The sequence below is a fragment of the Lepus europaeus genome, chromosome 5 (assembly GCF_033115175.1).
Source record: "Lepus europaeus isolate LE1 chromosome 5, mLepTim1.pri, whole genome shotgun sequence".
NCBI classification, from domain to species: domain Eukaryota; kingdom Metazoa; phylum Chordata; class Mammalia; order Lagomorpha; family Leporidae; genus Lepus; species Lepus europaeus.
The window spans coordinates 122,719,481-122,739,296 of record NC_084831.1 but is presented as its reverse complement, the minus strand read 5'-3'; positions in this window follow the sequence as shown (position 1 = coordinate 122,739,296).

Genomic DNA, 19,816 nt, shown 5'->3' with positions numbered 1-19,816 from the left:
TTCCATGTGGGTGGCAGGGGCCCAAACACTTGGGCCATTTTTCACTGTTTTTTTCAGGCGGTTAGCAGGGAGCTGGATCAGAACTGGAGCAGCTAGGACATGAACCAGCAGCCATCTGGGATTCTGGCATTGCAGGTGGAGGCTTTCCCCACTATGTCACGACACCAATCCCAGACATGATTAATTGTTAACTCAATCTCCACCACTTTTCTCATTCCCAGATGTCGGAGGAAAGCTCTGAATGTCAGCTTATGGCTTTGTCTTCCATAACTTCTAACAAGTCCTCATTCTGAAGGTATCAAAGAGAACACAAAGAGCTGCTTCACCAAAACAAACAGTGCCCCTATTATCAGGAAATCCCCAGGGTTCTAGGAGCTCAAGACCAGAAACTGGGGTCAAAGATCAAATATTATTATAAAAGATGCTCCTAGTACCTCTGATGTTGAAGAAATTACAAGAGTTTTAGAAGCTGTGTCAAGAGCAGAAATCAAAACCAAGTTTCTTATCATGTCACAAAGACACAAGGTCAAAATATTCAAGGGCTAAACAAATAGATTCCACCTCTTTAGAGGAGGAGCTACAAAGTAAAATCATAAGGATATAGATACAAGAAGGGGAAGAATTTGTAGCCATTTTTTCAAACTACCATAAATCTTGAAATGTTGGATACAACCTGTGCACATTAGTAAGCAGAATATAGATGTGTCCCTATTGTGATCTGTACTAACATTGAACTTGTTATGAAATTTAAATTCAAAATGGCATTGTTTTCTAATGGTAGAGAACTTAAATCTATCATTACATCATCCACCAGCAGTCACTCTGTGCTAAAAAGTTAGAAAGGTGAGATATTTCAAACTCAGTAATTTAAACCATGAACTAGATTAGTTTCAGGTTAGAAGCACAGACTACTAACACTTTACTTGATGAATAAATTGCAAAACATTGGGATCAACTATACATGACTTAACTTGCGACACGATGAATTAAAGTAATTTGGGGCTGGCATTGTGGCAAAGCACGTTAAGTCATTGTCTACAATACCAGCATCCCATATCAGATTGCCAGTTCAAGTCTCAGTTGCTCTGCTTCCTATCTAGTTTCTTACTAATGTGCTTGGGAAGGTAGTGGAAGATGACTTCTATCCTTGCCATTCATATGGGAGACCTGATGGAGTTCCCAGCTCCTCTCTTCAGCCTGGCTAGACCTGACTGTTGTGAAGATTTGGAGAGCAAACCAATGGACAGAAGATGTCTTTGTGTCTCTGTCTCTCCCTCTTCCTCTATTGTTCTGCGTTTCAAAAGAAGGAAGAAAGGAATAAAAGGAAAGAAGGAAGGAAGAGGAAGGATGGAAGGAAGGAAGAAAGGGAGGGAGGGAGGAAGAAGAAGGAGAGAGGGAGGGAGGGAGGGAGGGAGGAAGGGAGGGAGGGAGGGAAGGAGGGAGGGAGGAAGGGAGGGAGGAAGTCTTGCTCATGTCATCCAGTGGACAGCTAGAACTTGGCCTCTCAATAAATATTTGATCAAATACTTGTCCTTTTTAGTAGATAATGCAACTCATTAAAAAATTTGATTATTTCTCAGATAAAAATTAATGAGTAATTATTCAGAATTATGATCCTATTCACTGAAATCAATTTCCAGAAATAAGAGGAATGGGTAGAATCTGTTTGTGACAAATCCTAAATTGTACAATTGAAAACTGAATTCAAAAAATAGAAACCTGAAAATAAATCCACAGTGTTAAATTACCTTTTTTCAATTAATATTCGTAGTGGAGCTGAAGAATTACAAATAGAAATAATTTAAGGCCTGGCAACAGTGAAAAAAAAATTCAACATGGCAATGTAGGAGTACCAGGATTCTACAAATATCTCAGAAATCATTCTAAATGTAAAAAACAGTTATGCAGAATGTCTATCCATGGTCAGAAGTGCTTATGTTTTCAAATAGATGTTTACCTTTATAAAAGAAAAAAAACTAAGGATTGCAACTGTTTAAAGGATATAAAGCTGAGTCCTACGTGGTACATAAAACATGAAATGTAAGTTCTGATATTGATTTCCTGAAGCAAAACAGATGCCAAGTTTCCAACTTGCAGCTAAGAAATAATGAATAAAGGGGGGAAATTAATCATACCTGCATTCCAATTTGTATTTTTCAATTTTGCATTTAAAATGTAGTGCTTATGTTGCATTATGTTGTAACACACATATCCAATATTCCAATACAAATAATTAAATTGTATTGCATTCTGCCAGTTGATGCTTCTTATGCCTCCCTCTGTTTAATCTACACTGCCTGTCTGGCTCCCATGAGCTTTGAGTTTTCATGCCATGTAACAGGCTAAGTCAGATTAAAACAGATGCCACAAACACCAATCTTGAAAAGCAGTCAAACCAAAACAAACCAGTAAAATGCAAACTTGATTCACTCCCATAAAGTGGAGAGCACCCTCCAGTGCAGTTTTTTAAATGCTTTTCTCCAAAGTAGACTTCCCAGGTAAATGTTTGTGTAACATGCAGGTCCAGCTAAAAATTAATAGTCACAGATGAAATTTGGAAGCCATATCATGCACAGTAGGTGAGTAACATTATCTTAGTATTTAAATCTAAAATTCTTTTTTTTTTTTAAGATTTATTTATTTATCTGAAGTCAGAGTTACAGAGAGGGAGGAGACAGAGAGAAAGAGATCTTCCATCACTGTTTCACTCCCCAAATAATGGCCACAACAATGGGGGCTGGGCCAGGATTTTCTTCCAGTCTTCCACATATGTGTAAGGGCCCAAACACTTGGACCATATTCTGCTACTTTTCCCAAGCCATTAGCAAGGAGCTGGGTCAGAAGTGGAGCAGCTGGGACGCAAACCAATGCCATGGGATGCTGGTGTCATAGTTAGCAGCTTCACCCACTATGCTACAATGCCAGCCCCTAAATCTTAAATTCTTTACACAGTCCTCTGATAAATGGCCTGGTTTTAGAAAATCATAAAATCTAGTGAAAAGTTACAATTTTAAATTTTTTATGTTGGTGATTCTTTTTCAAAATGTTCATTCAGTTTTGGCCAATGGAAGTAAAGCAGTAAGAAAATCCATTTCTACATAAAATGAAAGTAATGGGAAAACTTCAGTTCCTTTCCTCTTCCAGTTAAGTGGTAGTGACCCCTAACTTTTGAAAGGGCCAGAACAAGAGTAACAATGGAGGCCTTCCTTGTATAAAAGGGAGCTTCAAAAAGTTCGTGGAAAATATTTATTATAAAAACTGTGCATTCATTTCATTTTTTGAATCAAAATAGTTGCTCTTCAATTCCATTTTTCTAAAACTTTTTTAAGTAGTATCATACACTTGAGGCTATACATCAACCGAATGAATTCATAAAGTATACTTTGTCTCCTACCTTGACACACCCATGTGTTCACAATAACCTGGAAATCCTAATTCAAATATAAAATCCTGAATCCTTGGAATTTCATACTGGAACATGGCTCAGTAAGAAAAGCAAGTTTACAGTCTCCAGCCCCAAGCCAGAAATTTCCTCCTTCTCTATCACACAGCACAATAGCGAGACAAGCCAGCATGCATTTTTCTTATGCATCCCACAAACAGTCATACCTTGGCCATTCCTCAGAAACAGATAACCATGCTTGGCAAAACGTTAATAGTTGGTGAATCTCAGTGAAGATTGTTCAGATATTCACTGTGTTATTCTTGTCAGTTTCCTGAAGGTTTAATACTTTTCAAAATAGAAACATGGAGGAAATGAAAGTTTTAGTATTATAAAAAGTCTCCAAGTAGCAAAGTAACTTGCATAACTTGTAAGTGTTGCAGCAAAACCACCGCCAGACCTCAGACTTCAGATCTAATGTTTATTCTGCCCCCACTGCCACGTCAGTGTAAGTCTGTGCATCTGGAACAGAGATTACTCACTCACTACAATCCTGGTTTCATTTTGGTTCAGCTTTTAAGCAAACCAATTTGTGTTTTCATGAAGATGGAGGAGTTTCAACTTAGAACAAGAAACAATCTAAGAAAAGTCTCTAAAAGCAAAGAAGAAAGTCTTTTACGACTGGAGACTAGAAATATTCTTGATCTGTGGGCAGTGAAAATAAAACAAGACTTCCAGGTGGCACTAGTTTCCAAGGGAATCTTATTTAGTTTATTCACTGCCTTTTCCTTGAAATTCAACAATGATTATTCTAGGTGATTGTTTCTCCAGCACTAACAAATGGCTATAGAAACCAGTATATATACTTGTATATATAGCCGCTGGTTTTGGAGCCAAGGCAGCACTATTAATAACAAGAACAACACATTATCTGTCCAGTATTTTTCCACTCATAAAGCCTTGTCAAGATCACACATTCCTTCACTTGACAATGTGCACTTGTCTCCCAGGAGTAAGGAACATGCCTAGATCTTGATTTCTAACTACCATTCTCCTCTGAAAGGAACTGGGGATCCTTGGAGAACTGGCTGATTCTAGAACTGGGACAGGCAAATGAGCCTGGAGCACCTTGTTGTGCCATGAGGTAAGGAGTGCTCCCATAAGCAGACCAATGGTGGGACACAAACATTGGGACTAACCTGAAAGACAGCTCAATGTCCATAGTTGGGATAATTTGAGCAACAGAATAAAATAGCATTGTGTTATCACTCAGAGTCAACAACATACAAGAGTACATGGTAGCATAAATAAATGATTTATTTAATTAAGTAATAGATAGGTAAATAGATAGGAGAGAAAAGACAAATCTTCTGGCAGCCCCCTCCCCATCACATCCCCCATGCAGGGGTTGAAGTTAGTGACTTGCTTCCAAATAAAAGACTATGGAAAGGAGATAAGTAGTAACTCAATATTGAAGAACCTGGACAGCACTAAATTAACCAAGCTATCAAGGTTAATACCACCAGCTATGGATCATGTTGATATCACTTACACCTTGATAAGATGTTTTGAGGACATGTCACTTCATTTCTGAAAACTCACAACCCCACTCTAATCATGACTAAAATATCAGACAAAGTGCAAGTGCAAGACATTACAAAACCCCTGGCCCACTTTCCTTAAAACTGTCAAGGTCATAAAAAAAAAACAAGGAAGGGCTGATAAACTGGTCACAGGTCAGAGAAGCTGAAGGAGAGATAACTAAATACATCGTAGTATCTCGAGTGGGATACTGGAAGTTATAAACGACTTTAATGGGAAAACTGATGAAAGCTGAAAAACACCTGGGACTAAGCTAATAGAAACATATCAGTTTTGACTTATGAGTTTTGATAAATTTTCTATCATCATTTGAGATTATACCAGAAAAAGAAACTGAAACTCTTTGTACTTTCTTTGCTATTTTCTGTAAATCTAGAATTGTTCAAAATTAAATTTTAATTTTTTTATTTTCCAGATATAGTATCATGTTATATATGAAGGGATAGTTTTTAATCTTCCTTACAATTCTTTTCTTTTTTACCTGTAAGCCTTTTATTTAAGGTATACAAACTCCATGCACTTCATATATACAAATTGAGGAACATAGTGATTCTTCCCCCTTTACCCTCCCTCCTGCCCACACTCTCACCCTTCTTTCTCCTCCCTCTCCTATTCCCATTCCTATTTTTTACAAAAATCTATTTTGCATTAATTTTATATACATAAGATTAACCCTACACTAAGTGAAGAGTTCAACAAATAGTGTGAAAAGAAAAAAACTGTTCCTCAACAATCAAGACAAGGGTTGTTCAAAATCAACACATCCCTAAGTATCAATTTCACTCCTATAGATTACCTTTAGGTACTCTATTGGTTACCACAGAACAATGGGAACATTTGGTATGTGTCTTTTTGGATCAGCTTATTTCACTAAGTATAGTGGTTTCCACTTGCATCCATTTTGTTGCAAACAACAACATTAAAATTTAATTTTTAAAAGGTACAGTTTTAGATGTTTCCTTTTTGAAAAAATCATTTTTATTTGAAAGGCAAAGAGACAGAGAGAAAGCATCCATCCACTGGTCCACTCCTCAAATGATGGTACCTGGCCAAAGCCAGAAGGGTGGAATTCAGTCCAGGTCTCCCATGTCAGTAGTAGCAACACAAGTAATCCAGCCATCAGCTGCTGGCTCCCAAGGTGCACATTAGCAGGGAGCTGGATAGCAGACAGAGCCAGCACTCTAATGTGGACTATGAGTGTCTCATATGTTGTCTTAACCACTGTGCCAAATGCATACCCCAAATATATATGAAAAGTGTAGAGCTTTCAGTTTCTTACATTGTCACTAAACACAAGCACATTTGTTTGGCATAGCAGGTAAGCCACCATGTGGAATACCCACATGCCATAGCAAAGTGCCTGGTCAGAGTCCTGACTACTCAGCTTCCTGCTAGTGCAAAGCCTAGCAGGCAGCAGATGACAGCTCGAGTGTTTGGATCCACACCATTCGTGTGGGAGACACAGATGGAGTTTCAGGCTCCTGGCTTCCCCAGACTTGGATGTTACAGGCATTTGGAGAGTGAACCTGCTGCTGAAAGCTATCTCTCTATCTATCTGTCTGTCTCTTGCTCTCTTTCAATTAAAATGAAAAATACATTTTAAGGAAAAAAAAGCAAGTGTGTTTACCTTTCGTTAATGTAAAAAATAAAAATTATCCCTGATTAGTCAATAAATTGCTTAATAAGCCATGCTGTCCATAGCCAATGTTTAAAAGTGAAACTACACTTTTGGCATCAATACCTGTGACTCAAATGCAACAACAAAACTAGTGCACTCAACTTACTTAAACTAAACTTTCACCTAGTATTTGTAAACAACATGATTTTTATGTTGGGACATCTTCTATGATGTCATAAATGTCAAATTTTATATTGAAGATTGAAATTCATTCATTCAACAAAATTGAGGCTAGAAACAAGAAAATAAGCAATGCAATTATAACTTCCTCAAAATCCTTATTCAATTAATAAATATTTGAATTCTAAACTTATGTAAAATGTTTTTTCTGGGGTGATAAGGGCTACAGAAACATTGATAGACTATTATACCAATTATAAAGTTCTCTTCAGTTGATTGTAGTTAGGATTTCAAATGTGACAGGATATCTAGTTCATCATATTTATTACTTCTTGAGTGTTTACATCATCCCAGACACTGGGCCAAGAGTTTTACAGCCATAATTGATTTTTCCATGGAGCAACAGCAACATCCCCTTGAAGTGGGGATTATTTTTAATCTCCTTTTTATCAGCGTGAAATTGACACCTACAGGAGCTAAAGTCATACAACTCTTATTAGGCAGAGAGAAGGGAGCTGAAAGATGACAGGAAAGTCACAGAGCAAGGAGAACCTGAGTGCCATCTGATATTCTGTGTGTCCCTGTGGTGCCTGGTGCCTATGTCTGCTGTGAGCCCTCTTTTTATAATCAAAGATTAAGGGCATTGTCTGGAATATAGTTGATGTTCAATACAAACCTCAGCCAGAAAAATAAACTATTATGATTTTATAAAAAATTATGTTATATCAGAAAAATACAGACATCCCAGTTTGCCCTCTGTCTGTTATCCTCCCCTTACAGGAAGGTTAAGAGTCATTTATGCACTCATATCACCATGTATTTCCCAAGACATTGCTGTGGAAGATTTTGATTCTGGGACCTTAAATAAAAATTTGACATTTGGGGCCACTGTTGTGCAGGTAAGGCTTCCCATGTGGGTGCCGATTCATGTCCCATTTCTGATCTAGCTTCCTGCTGATGGCCTTGGAAAAGCAGTGGAAGACTGACAACTCTGTGGGAGACCCTGATGAAGATCGTGACTCCTGGCGTCAAGCTGGCACAACCCTGGCCCTTGTAGCTGTCTTGGGAGTGAACCAGAGGATGGAGGATTTCTGTCTCTCTGTTTCTCTCTTTCTCTCTCGTGTGTGTGTCCCTCTTTCTTTGTAATTTCATCATTCAAACAAACAAATAAGTTTTTTTAAAAAATCTAACAGTGATGCTTGATGGTCTAAGAAGAGCATTACAGGGCTGTAATTTCCTCTTCAGTTTGATTCCAGGTCAGATCACAGCTGTGGCTTCCCCTGAGACAGATGAGTCAGGACATTTTCATATATGTGAGACAAGGTGGGAGTTGTCTGACGGCTGAGGGGTTTCATCAGGTGTGTGGATGGCCAGCGGAAGGTGATCTGACATAGACAGCAGAGGTTGGAGGAGGGTGTTCCTGCACTGAATGAGAACTTCTCCATCCCTGGAGCGACTCAGGTACATTCTTGGATTATGTGACTCGCAACGGAACCGCAGTCTTGCCTGGTATCTGGTGGCAGAGAGGATGAAGCTGTGGTTTCTCAGAAAGACGGAGGCTGGACTATTTGGAACACGTGACAGTTAAAGCCTTGAGAAGCTCTTCATGCCAGGATGTCAGCTCATTACTTATGTAATTCTATTAAATATTGATTTTTGTACTCTAGATTCTCTCACACTGGGTCATGTGGTGCTTGGTGTTTGAAGGAAGATTCTGCTACTTCCCCTTTTCACTTTATTGACGTGACCCGCTGTTCTCTGATGAGCACCTTACTCACTTCCCAATGCCAGAGTGGGTTCATTGTCTGGGCACTGCTCTCGTGATCTGGGTGGAACTGGCCTGCCTCCTAAGAGCTTCTCCTCCTCCAGTCCCTGGAGAAGACGTCCATGCTGCTCTGGGCTTCCTTGCTGGTCCTCGGTAAGTGACAAGGAGGAACTTCTGTTTGCTACACAGCTGGGCTCCCAACATAAGCAAAAAGCTTCTCTTCTGAAATGCTGCAGTCGTAGACTTTTATTTCTATTTCAGAACAGCAGAAAATAAGCAAGGGAGGGTTGATATGGGTTTATTGATATGAAGAGAAATAATCATTGGTTTCCAAAGGTGTGGTCCTCATCCACCATTGTTTTTAATTGCCTAGGAAAAACCCCTCCTACCCTAAAGTGAACTTATCATTCAGGTGAAAACAAAGCAAAACAAAATTACAGCTGTATTCAGTTACCTGCTTGAATCACAGCTCCTGGAGAGCCAGGGTGAAGGATGAGTTAAATTCCACGTGGAAAGGACCATATCCTAATTGTGAGCTGGAGTAGAAATGATTTCTCAAAAATAGTTATTTCCTTCTCCTTATCCGAAGATGTAACCTGCTGTGGTGATTGAAAAGAACGTGAGAAGAAATGAAATGATTTTTTTCTTTAGTTCCCCACATCCTCCACTCTCCACTTCGGTATACCTTGTCAATATTTGTCCACATGAGGCACTGAATTCCTAGAAATTCAGGCTAGGGAACTCAAACAACAGTCAATCTTTTGTACACTAAATATGTATTAAGTGTGTTTGTCTTGTCCCATCTGTATCTAAGGTGTTAACTAAAGGAAGAGTTATTAGTGTGATTGGCACCTTAAGGGAACTCAGTTAATAGTGAACGGAAGAATATACTTGGCATTATACAACAGAGAAACCTAGGAGAGCGCTGCTTCCCACAAGAGCCATCACTTTGATTAGGAGATCCAAGTATGAGTGCAAGAATATTTGATTTGGCAGTGTAAGAAATGTATTACACAATGGATCATAGGATAGTGTCTGATGATGACAACTTATACTTGCTGGGTTCTAATTACAAGTATGCCCCAGACACTCTTCTGGGAATATCCCTTTTGGGGATAGTATTATGGCTTAGCAGGCTAATCTGTTGCTTCCAATGCCAGCATCCCCTGTGGGCACCGGTTTGAGTCCCAGCTTCTCCATTTCCAATCCAGCTTCCTGCTAATATGCCTGGGTAAACAGCAGAAAATGGCCCAAGTGCTTAAACTCCTGTACCTACATTGAAGACCCAGGGTTCATGGATCCTGGCTTTAACCTGGCCCAGACCCACCCATTGTAACCATTTGGGGAGTGCACCAATGGATGAAAGATCTCTTTTTCTATGTGTTTCTCCATTTCTCTCTGAACTTTACCTTTCAAGGAAAAAATATTTTTGTTAAACATTTATTTATTGAATATAAATTTCCAAAGTACAGCTTATGGATTACAATGGCTTCCCCCTCCCATAACTTCCCTCCCACCCACAACCCTCCCCTCTCCCGCTCCCTCTCCCCTTCCATTTGCATCAAGATTCATTTTCAATTATCTTTATATACAGAAGAACAATTTAGTATATATTAAGCAAAGATTTCAACAGTTTGCACCCACACAGAAACACAAAGTGAAACATACTGTTTGAGTACTAGTTATAGCATTAAATCACAATGTACAGCACATTAAGGACAGAGATCCCATATGAGGAGCAAGTGCACAGTGACTCCTGTTATTGACCCAACAAATTGACACTCTAGTTTATGGTGCCAGTAACCACCCTAGGCTCTCGTCATGAGTTGCCAAGGTTATGGAAGCCTTCCAAGTTCGCCGATTCTGATCATATTTAGACAGGTCATAAAAGACAGGATGAGGATAGTAACCAATGATCCTAAGAGTGGCATTAACCAGGTCTGAACAATTATACAGCATTAAGTGGGGAAGAGGACCATCAGTACACACAGGTTGGGAGTAGAGCCATTGGTGGTAGAGGAGAGGTTATGATTACAAAGGAATGAGGCCCAAGTGCGCTAGACAGGGTCTAGAACAAAGGACAGAGTCATTATTAGAGGAGCTAAGAAAGGTGCTGTCTAAGCTACAATTAAGTTTTCTGATTGAGAGGCAAATAGAACCTGATAGAAGGGGCTTGATAATAATCTGGTGGGCTTTAGGCCTTGTAAGTTAAGAGGCCCAGACCTATCTATCTCTTCGAATGGGGTACATCCTAAGGGAGGTGTGAACCACCTGGGGGAAGGCACTCTGTTGACTTTCATTACTTGGCTGGCCTGGGAGGAGAGCTGGCCAGGTAAAGGCAGGTGGCATCTCTAACAAGAAATTTACAGTTCTGCCTGCAATGTTGCTGACCCTACTTGGCCGTCCCCTCAGCTGCAGTGGTCACTTTGGAAGCTGGGCTGAGTGAAGGGCTTTTCAGCTTAGAGCCAATAAGATCTGTAGCTCTGACCTGGGCATCCTTCGACTCCAGGGCAGGTCCATTTCCAGTGACCCAACTCTTGGCAGAGCTGCCAGGGCTCTTCACAAGCTGACTTCTGCTGAAGTCCAGGCTTACCACATTGAAAGCCACTGCAGTGGACTGGCCTGTTGGGTCTCCTTGAGGGCAGATCACTGTACAGATCAGCCATTAATAGGCCTGCCACCCATTGCTTCTGATGCCTAGCTTTCTTTTCCTCCTGGTTTGTGTTAAAGCAGACCAGAGGATGCAAGTCAAGGGAGTGCCCATGTCCCATCTCTAATCTTCGGTGGCCTGAACTACAAGTCTATAGTCACAGGCATGTTCTGTAGTAGTTTTTCTAAGGTAGCAATGCCCATGAGGAAAATTATATTCTCACTTAAAAAATTTATTTCCCTTTGGCCTGAAAGGGAGGTTTTTTCTACTTACTGTTTACTTCGCTGATGGCGAAGTAAATCTAGCTATGAGATTACTATTTAAGCACTTATTTTGGCTATGCTATTACAGAAAAATGTTAGCCATCTCTTTTATAAGGTCTAAAGATTAAATTGTGCGTCCTACAGATTCCTTCATAATAGAATTAGTTATCTACCTTGAAGAGAATAGAGAAATGAAAGAACAAGTTGGGCTTAGAATAGAGAAATGAGGGAGCAAGTCCTAGATCGCTTGCTGACAATAGCAATCAATATCACATGAATACTTAGCAAACAGTTTCAACCATTAGATAACAACTTAAGAAAACATTTACCAGAAGGTCCAATGCCTTCTATAAATTTTAAGAATCATGTATTTGAAAACAGCTCTTAAATATCTAACATGGTGTAGTTTGTTTAACCAGTAAACTTAAGCACAGACATATAAAATGTTTTTAGTTTCTTTCTACCAACAAGTTTAAAACATATGATACACAGATTCAGGTCACACGAATTAAAATGTATCTTTGATTAAATTTAGCAGCTTAAATTTATGGACAATCTTATCTATAAACCAATTAAAATAAAATTCTTAATAAAATTTTCCCATGTGGACATACAATATGTACACATATAAAACATAACATAATAGACCAATATAGCAATTTTAATAATAGCTTTTAAAATCTTTGACTCTTTTTGTAAATTCCCAATTGATTGTTTTTGACAGGCAGAGTGGACAGTGAGAAAGAGAGAGATAGAGAGAAAGGTCTTCCTTTTGCCGTTGGTTCACCCTCCAATGGCTGCCACAGTAGGTGCGCTGCGGCCGGCGCACCGTGCCGATCCGATGGCAGGAGCCAGGTGCTTCTCCTGGTCTCCCATGGGGTGCAGGGCCCAAGCACTTGGGCCATCCTCCACTGCACTCCCGGGCCACAGCAGAGAGCTGGCCTGGAAGAGGGGCAACCGGGACAGGATCGGTGCCCCGACCGGGACTAGAACCCAGTGTGCCAGCGCTGCAAGGCGGAGGATTAGCCTAGTGAGCCGCGGCGCCGGCCAGTTGATTTGAATTGCTTTTTGTTTTTAGTAACCTCAGTTAACCATACTTTCTCTCAGTTGGTACTGTTAATACATTATTGGCTTCATCTGTTTACAGAGCCATCCCAAAGTACTGAATACGATAGAAGTGGCTGGAAAAAGTCCATAGGAACCTATAGGAGGACAGCTAAACACAGAACCAACAACACTTTAGTTTTATGAGCAGCAAATCATATATAACTGTGGATGACAAAAGACTTTAAGTTGCCATGTTTAAAATTATAAACTCGGGCCGGCGCTGTGGCTCAATAGGCTAATCCTCCGCCTTGCGGCGCCGGCACACCGGGTTCTAGTCCCGGTCGGGGCTCCGGATTCTGTCCCGGTTGCCCCTCTTCCAGGCCAGCTCTCTGCTGTGGCCAGGGAGTGCAGTGGAGGATGGCCCAAGTGCTTGGGCCCCTGCACCCCATGGGAGACCAGGAGAAGCACCTGGCTCCTGCCATCGGAACAGCGCGGTGCGCCGGCCGCAGCACGCCTACCGCAGAGGCCATTGGAGGGTGAACCAACAGCAAAGGAAGACCTTTCTCTCTGTCTCTCTCTCTCACTGTCCACTCTGCCTGTCAAAAAAAAAATTATAAACTCATCAGCCAACAAGAGGCACTTGCTTACTTCACAGTATTTTTGAAAGCACCTGTAGGATTTTACAAGTATTTAACCCTTTAGGCCTCTGGGGCTTTCTCATTAAGATAACTATCATGTCTAGTAACACAAGATCATTAGACTTTTTAATTCTCAAACATTTGTATTAATAGCATTTTCCATTATAGAAACTTAAAATTTAGTACCACGTCACATCTTGACAGTACTTCTAATATAATCCAAATAGCCTGATTGGTTGGTGTCTCTATAAGATGAGAGACATAGGTCCTTCGAATTTTTCAGTTGGGCCCAAACTGGAAAAACCAAAGTCCAAGATTTACTGGAAATTTTAGAGTCCAGATTGTTTGAAACTTTGATTTTTTGAATACCTGTCAAGAATGCCAAGAAGGCTCAAAATCCAAAATATCTGGTTGAAATAAGATTCCATAAAATCATGACATAATATAGACCAAATTTGATCGTTGTTACAAGGTGATTATTCAAATCTTTGAAAATAAGCACATATTTAAATAACCTATAGCTCTTAATAAAAATTCAGCTGTTTTTGAACAATTAGAATTTAACAGACATCAAGAGAACATAATAGATTACTTTAACACATTGCTTTAACAGAGCATCAGAGTTTAATTCTATGTCAAAGAGAAATTGAGCTTCCTGTGATCTTTTGCTGTGAGGTTTCCTTCCTTTACCTTCTTTCATATTGATGATCATGTTTCTGTGTTTCTGTGTATAACACATCTTTAAGCATCTTTTGCAGGGCAGGATGAATGGCAACAAATTCTTTCAATTTCTGTTTGCTATGAAAAGTCTTTATTTCACCTTCATTCACAAATGAGAGCTTTGCAGGATATAATATTCTGGGCTGGGTGTTTTTCTCTCTTAGTACTTGGGCTATGTCTTGCCATTCCCTTCTAGCTTGTAGAGTTTCTGATGAGAAGTCTGCTGTGAGTCTAATTGGAGATCCTCTGAGAGTAATCTGATATTTCTCTCTTGCACATTTTAGAATCTTTTCTTTCTGTTTCACTGTGGTGAGTTTGATTACAACATGTCGTGGTGAGGATCTCTTTTGGTCATGTTTACTAAGGGTTCTATGAGCTTCCTGTACTAGGATGTCTCTGTCCTTCTCCAGACCCGGAAAGTTCTCTGCAAGTATCTCACTAAAAAGGCCTTCTAATCCTTTCTCTCTCTCCATGCCTTCAGAAACTCCTAGAACCCGAATGTTGGTTTTTTTAATAGTATCCTGTAGATCCCCAAAAATATTTTTTTTAGATTTCTAATTTCCTCTTCTTTTCTTTGGTTTGACTTTATACTTTCCTGTGCTCTGTCTTCTAAGTCCGATATTCTCTCTTCTGCTTCACCCATTCTGTTTTTAAGGCTCTCTAATGTGTTTGTCATTTGATCTAGTGATTTCTTCATTTCATTATGGTTTCTCATCACTATCACAGTTTCTTGTTCTACTAGTTGTTTCATTTCATTTTGATTCCTCCTTAACATTTCATTTTCGCAAGAGAGATTTTCTATCTTGTCCATTAAGGATTTCTGTAGTTCAAGAATTTGTTTTTGAGAACTTCTTAATGTTCTTATCAATTTTTTGAGATCTGCTTCTTGCATTTCTTCTATCTCATCATCTTCATAATCTTGAATTGTGGTGTCTTTTTCATTTGGGGGCGTCATAGTGTCTTCCTTGTTCTTGTTACCTCGGTTTTTGCGTTTGTTGTTTGACATATTGGAGATATTCTTTGGTTTCTTCACTGTGGTGTTTTTTCTTTTTATACTATGACTCTAGAATAAGTGGGCTGTCTGCTTTCAATGGAGCCTTAGAGACTTGAGATGGGTGTGGCCTGAGAACTCTGTTTGGTTCCTCAGGGTTGAGCGTGTGCCAAAGGTGACACTCCCAGGTTAGGCGTGGTAAATCTCTCTTTTTTTTTTTTTTTTTGATTCAAAAGGGAAGTAATTCCGCACAGCTGAACAGAATTGGAGGTAGTTATCAGGCGAATGATATACCCACAGGAGCCAGAGATCGGAAGCTCTTTCCCAAGGACCACACAGGGAATCTGTGCTGCCCTCAGTGTGGGCTCCAATTCTCCTGCAGACTCCCACTGGGTTGCCAAGGTTACCGAATTGTAGTGTCTCTGGAGAGTACTCACGTGAATTCCGTGAGTTCTCTCCCCCCACCGTCTCTTTTTTCACAGTCTCAGTTCATTAGCACCACACATTCATTAGATCCTAATCTCCTGTTATTTCACACATACCCCTCCCCCCCAGAGTCAGGTGTTTCTGCTAGGCTCAGGGCCGGTGCAGACCTGAGGTCGCCCTGCTTATGACGTATGTCCAAAATGGCGCCTGCTCTTTTTCTTGCTTGCCTTTGAGAGGTGAATGGAGAGAGAGAAACTCGTGTCCGTATCGGTTACTTTCTCTCTCTCTCTCTCTCTCTCTCTCTCTTCTAGTTAGCCTGGTGAACTTTTCCCCACAGAGTTTCAAGCCTCGTTCCCTCTAGTCTCCTCTTTCCACTTTCCCGCTAGTGTCTCGGGCTATTGAGGTTTGGCTCACCTCGTGTTCCAGCGCTGGTGTGTTGATTCTGCTGCTGGTGTCCCGAACTTGGGCTCCCACGCTCTCCACGCAGGTCCACTGTGAATCACTAGTTCCAGAAGAGTTTCCTCTGCTGTTTCTTCCCCTACTCTTCCTTGAACCTGCAGTATCTACACTTTTATTAAACTGTCTCTCCCCGGACTATCAGTGTGCTCCCTGCCTATTCCGCCATCTTGCCGCTCTCCCCCAAAAATATTTTTTTTAAAAAAATAATATTCCATGTATTAACTTAAGAAATTATTGGAAATTAATGAACTGGGACTGTTATCACTTCCATTTATAAAACAGGAAACTAAACCACAGAGACTTTAATATCATGCCTGAGATTCATGCAGCTAGTACAGTGGCAGAATCAGGGTTCAAACTCTCAACCTGACTTTGGAAGCTAGGTGTTTAACCCCTACCCCACACTGTATTTCCAGTCATGATTCCAAATAAGCTATGATAGTGTCCTGAGTCAAGAAAAGAGGGAGGTTGCTCCAGCATAGAGGCATCTCAGAAGGCTTCATGGAGAAGGTATGACTGCACATGGGTCTTTTGTTTTTTTAGGATTGATTTATTTATTTGAAAGTCAGAGTTACAGAGAATGATGGACACACACAAACACATACACACACACACAAAGAGAGAGATCTTCCATCTGCTGGTTCACGCCCCAGATGGCCACAATGACCAGGACAGGGCCAGGCTGAAGCCAGGAGCCAGGAGTATCATCCAAGTCCCCAACATAGATAGCAGGGGCCCAAATACTTGGGCCATCTTCCACTGTTTTTCCGAGGCCATAGCAGGGAGTTGGATCAGAGGTGGAGCAGGGGCTGTCACTGTGGCATAGAGGGTAAAGCCTCCACCTGCTGTGCCAGCGTCCCATATGGGTGCTGGTTCAAGTCCTGGCTGCTCCATTTCCTATCCAGCTCTCTGTTGTGGCCTGCGAAAGCAGTAGAAGATGGACCAAGTCCTTGGGCCCCTGCACCTGCTTGGGAGACCTGGAAGAAGCTCCTGGCTCCTAGCTTTGGATTGACGCAGCTCCGGCCACTGTGGCCAATTGGGGAGTGAACCAGTGTCTCTCTCTCTCTCTCTCTCTCTCTCTCTCTCTCTCTAACTCTCCTCTCTCTGTGTCACTCTTACTTTCAAGTAAATAAATAAATCTTTAAAAAAAAAAAAAAGAGGTGAAGCAGTCAGGATATGAACCGTTGCCCATATGGGACGCCAGCACAGCAGGTGGTGGATTTACCAGCTATGTCACAATGCCGGTCCCCCATCTGGGTCTTAATGCATAGGTATGACTTGGTGGTGCTTAGTGCAAAAGTCAAGAAGATTCCTAAGATGATAGCAGAGCCAGGACTCAACCACAGTCCCATGTTTAAAATGATTATGACAACAAGCACTGAGGACTTACTAATGTAACTCATCACAATCTTGTTAGAAGGTTGCTTTGACAATCTTCATTTATCAAATGAGGAAACTGAATCTTGGAAATTTATGTTTTCCCAGAGTCACACAGCTAAAACTCAAATCAGGCTACCTGAGTCACTGCCTGAGCTTTGGGGCAGAGCCTGAGCTGGCTTCTCTGGGATGGGTTCTTGGGGAACATGGCTTGGGACCCTTCACCTATGCTGATGACTGGTTCTTGACTCTCTTGCAGCTCCAGTCAATGGACAATTCTGTAAGTATCCTCCCTTTTTTTCTCTGTTAGACACCTTAATAACTGTCCTCTATCTCAGATACTGGTAAGACGAGGCCCTGTTGTCCCTTTGATCCTTTTCCTGAGGGTTGTAGAAATGTCAACACCTCCGTCATTCTGATGACTCTGACCCTAAGAACCAGGCTATGGGGGGTGAGTGGGCTACTCTCTAAGATCAAACCCACCATCATGGATGAACATGCAGGGGCTGGGATACATGTTACAGAGGTCACAGGAGGAAGAGGTGCAACTCGATCTGAGTCTTACAAAATACATCAACACTGAGGGCCAGGACCAAAATAAGCCACTACTTCAAAGCAGGAGGTTAGGCCCCAACAATCTTGTCCCTAACCATGGGTACTTAATTTGTCCAAGCTACAGCATTCTGCATAGATATTTTTCTGTTAATAGTTCAAGTCATGGTGACTCTAAGGCCCTATCCATCTAGTGTCCAGAAGTCTTGTCTTCCACTTGGAGCTGTCTCACAGGTGTTCTGTCAATGCCTGTTGGAAGCCTTGATGTCCACCACATGCTTTCAGGGGGCTGCCTGCTCTCCTCACTCAAGTCAGCAAGAGCCACAGCTCCCTCAGTATGCACTGTCTCCTGTGGTTCCTGGGTTTCCTGTAATACACCCATCAGCGTGTGGACAAAGACCATTTCCCATACATCCCTGCTTCCCTTAGATAAGACTGTAACCTGGGAAGACTTTGCTACTGGCCCTCAGAAAGAGAAATAAGACAGACAGTGCCTTACATCAGCTACTAGATGTGATTAATCTCAGAGCCGCCAGGCTTGGTGGCAGCTTCATGAAGGTCCTGACAAGAGGTGTCTCCTCCTGGCCACAGGGCCACCCGCACAGAGTAGGGGCCAAAGAGGTCCAAGCGGCAGGACAGAAGTTCTCCTTCTCTCCAGTAGACGACCCACTGGCCAATTTCCCATTTTCAGCTCCCCAAGTGCTTCCCAGGTATGTAGCTGCTGGAATTTCTGTTCTCTTCAGAGAAAACACACCCAGTTACCACTGGGACACAGCATTCTGTCCAAATGCTTAAGCAGAGGGTATTTGTAAAGGCTATGAATGGTTTAATATCCCCAAAAACATTTAGTTTCTTTATCTAAAACATACCTTTGGGTTACTTTACAAATTGTGCTCCCAAAAAGAGACAATATTCCCTTTACATTTGAATGTAACTAAAAGATCCATATGGGCAGCTCTTTCAGAAAAAGGTAAGAATATTTGAAGTCTCAGACTTTAAAAATGCAATTGTTGATAAGCTTTTAAGTGTAAACAGTTCCCCTTATCTGAGTAGAAAATTTACCAGGAAGAAAATGCATTTAGTGATTCCACTTAAAAATATTATGTTTAATAGCACAGCCCAGAAATGAGATGCTTATTTTGAAAAATAATACAAATGGAAAACTTGTTTCATTTTCTGCTTTGTAGAAGTCAGATTACCTTAGGTAGTTTGTAGAACAAAGTATGCACCTAACACTGATTTTTTAAAAATATAGTGGCTGTCACCGTTTTCAACATCCTGTGTTTAAGGTAGGAGAGAAGGCAGGCAGAATAGGGAACAGAAGGTGTCCAAGAACCCAAGAACTTCCTCTGTACCTCTCTTCTTTCAACATCAGGAAAAAACTTCCCCTGGTACCTCTATTCTCTAATCCACCCCAACCTTTGTTCCTCTGCCATCTCTCTATCCAGACCTGGAGCATGTAACTGGGAAATTAATATCTCACTTTTTGAAAACTGTTGGTAGGTAGCAGGCTAGGCGAAGAGAGCACTGGAACTAACTTTCAAGAGGCAGGCAAGCATTTTCCTTGTTACTGATTTCTCTTTTTTCAGGGATAACAGTCTTGCTCTACCTCACTCCTTGGTGGTTTTGTGAGCTGTCAGAGCTGTGGTTCCACATAACTCTTTTGAGAGGCAGAGAGATAGAGAAAAGGAAACAGACAGGCAGACACGTGCCCATCTGCTGGTTCATCCCCCCAAAAGCCTGCAATGATGGGGCTGCACCAGTGCTAAGGCCAGGCACTGGGAACTCAATCCAGGCCTGCCGTGTGGGCAAAAGAGACCCTCCTACTACTGGAGCCATCACCATCTGGTTCCTAGGGTCTGTCTTACAGGAAACTGGAAGCAGGAGCAGAGCCAGGAAATCAAACCCAGGTTCTCCAGTGTGGAATGTTGACATCTTAACTGCTGGGCCAAGTGCCTGTCCCTACATAGCTTTCACCAGCTTCACAAGTTGCTGCATCTTGAGCAGAACCTGCAATGGAATCATTTTGTATTTGTGACTCATCGAAAGCACTCGTCTTTCCACAGGCTAGAGAGTAGCATTAAATCAGGAAGAATGCCTGTATGAACACGTCTATTAGTGAATAATTTGAGTGTAATCACTTTGG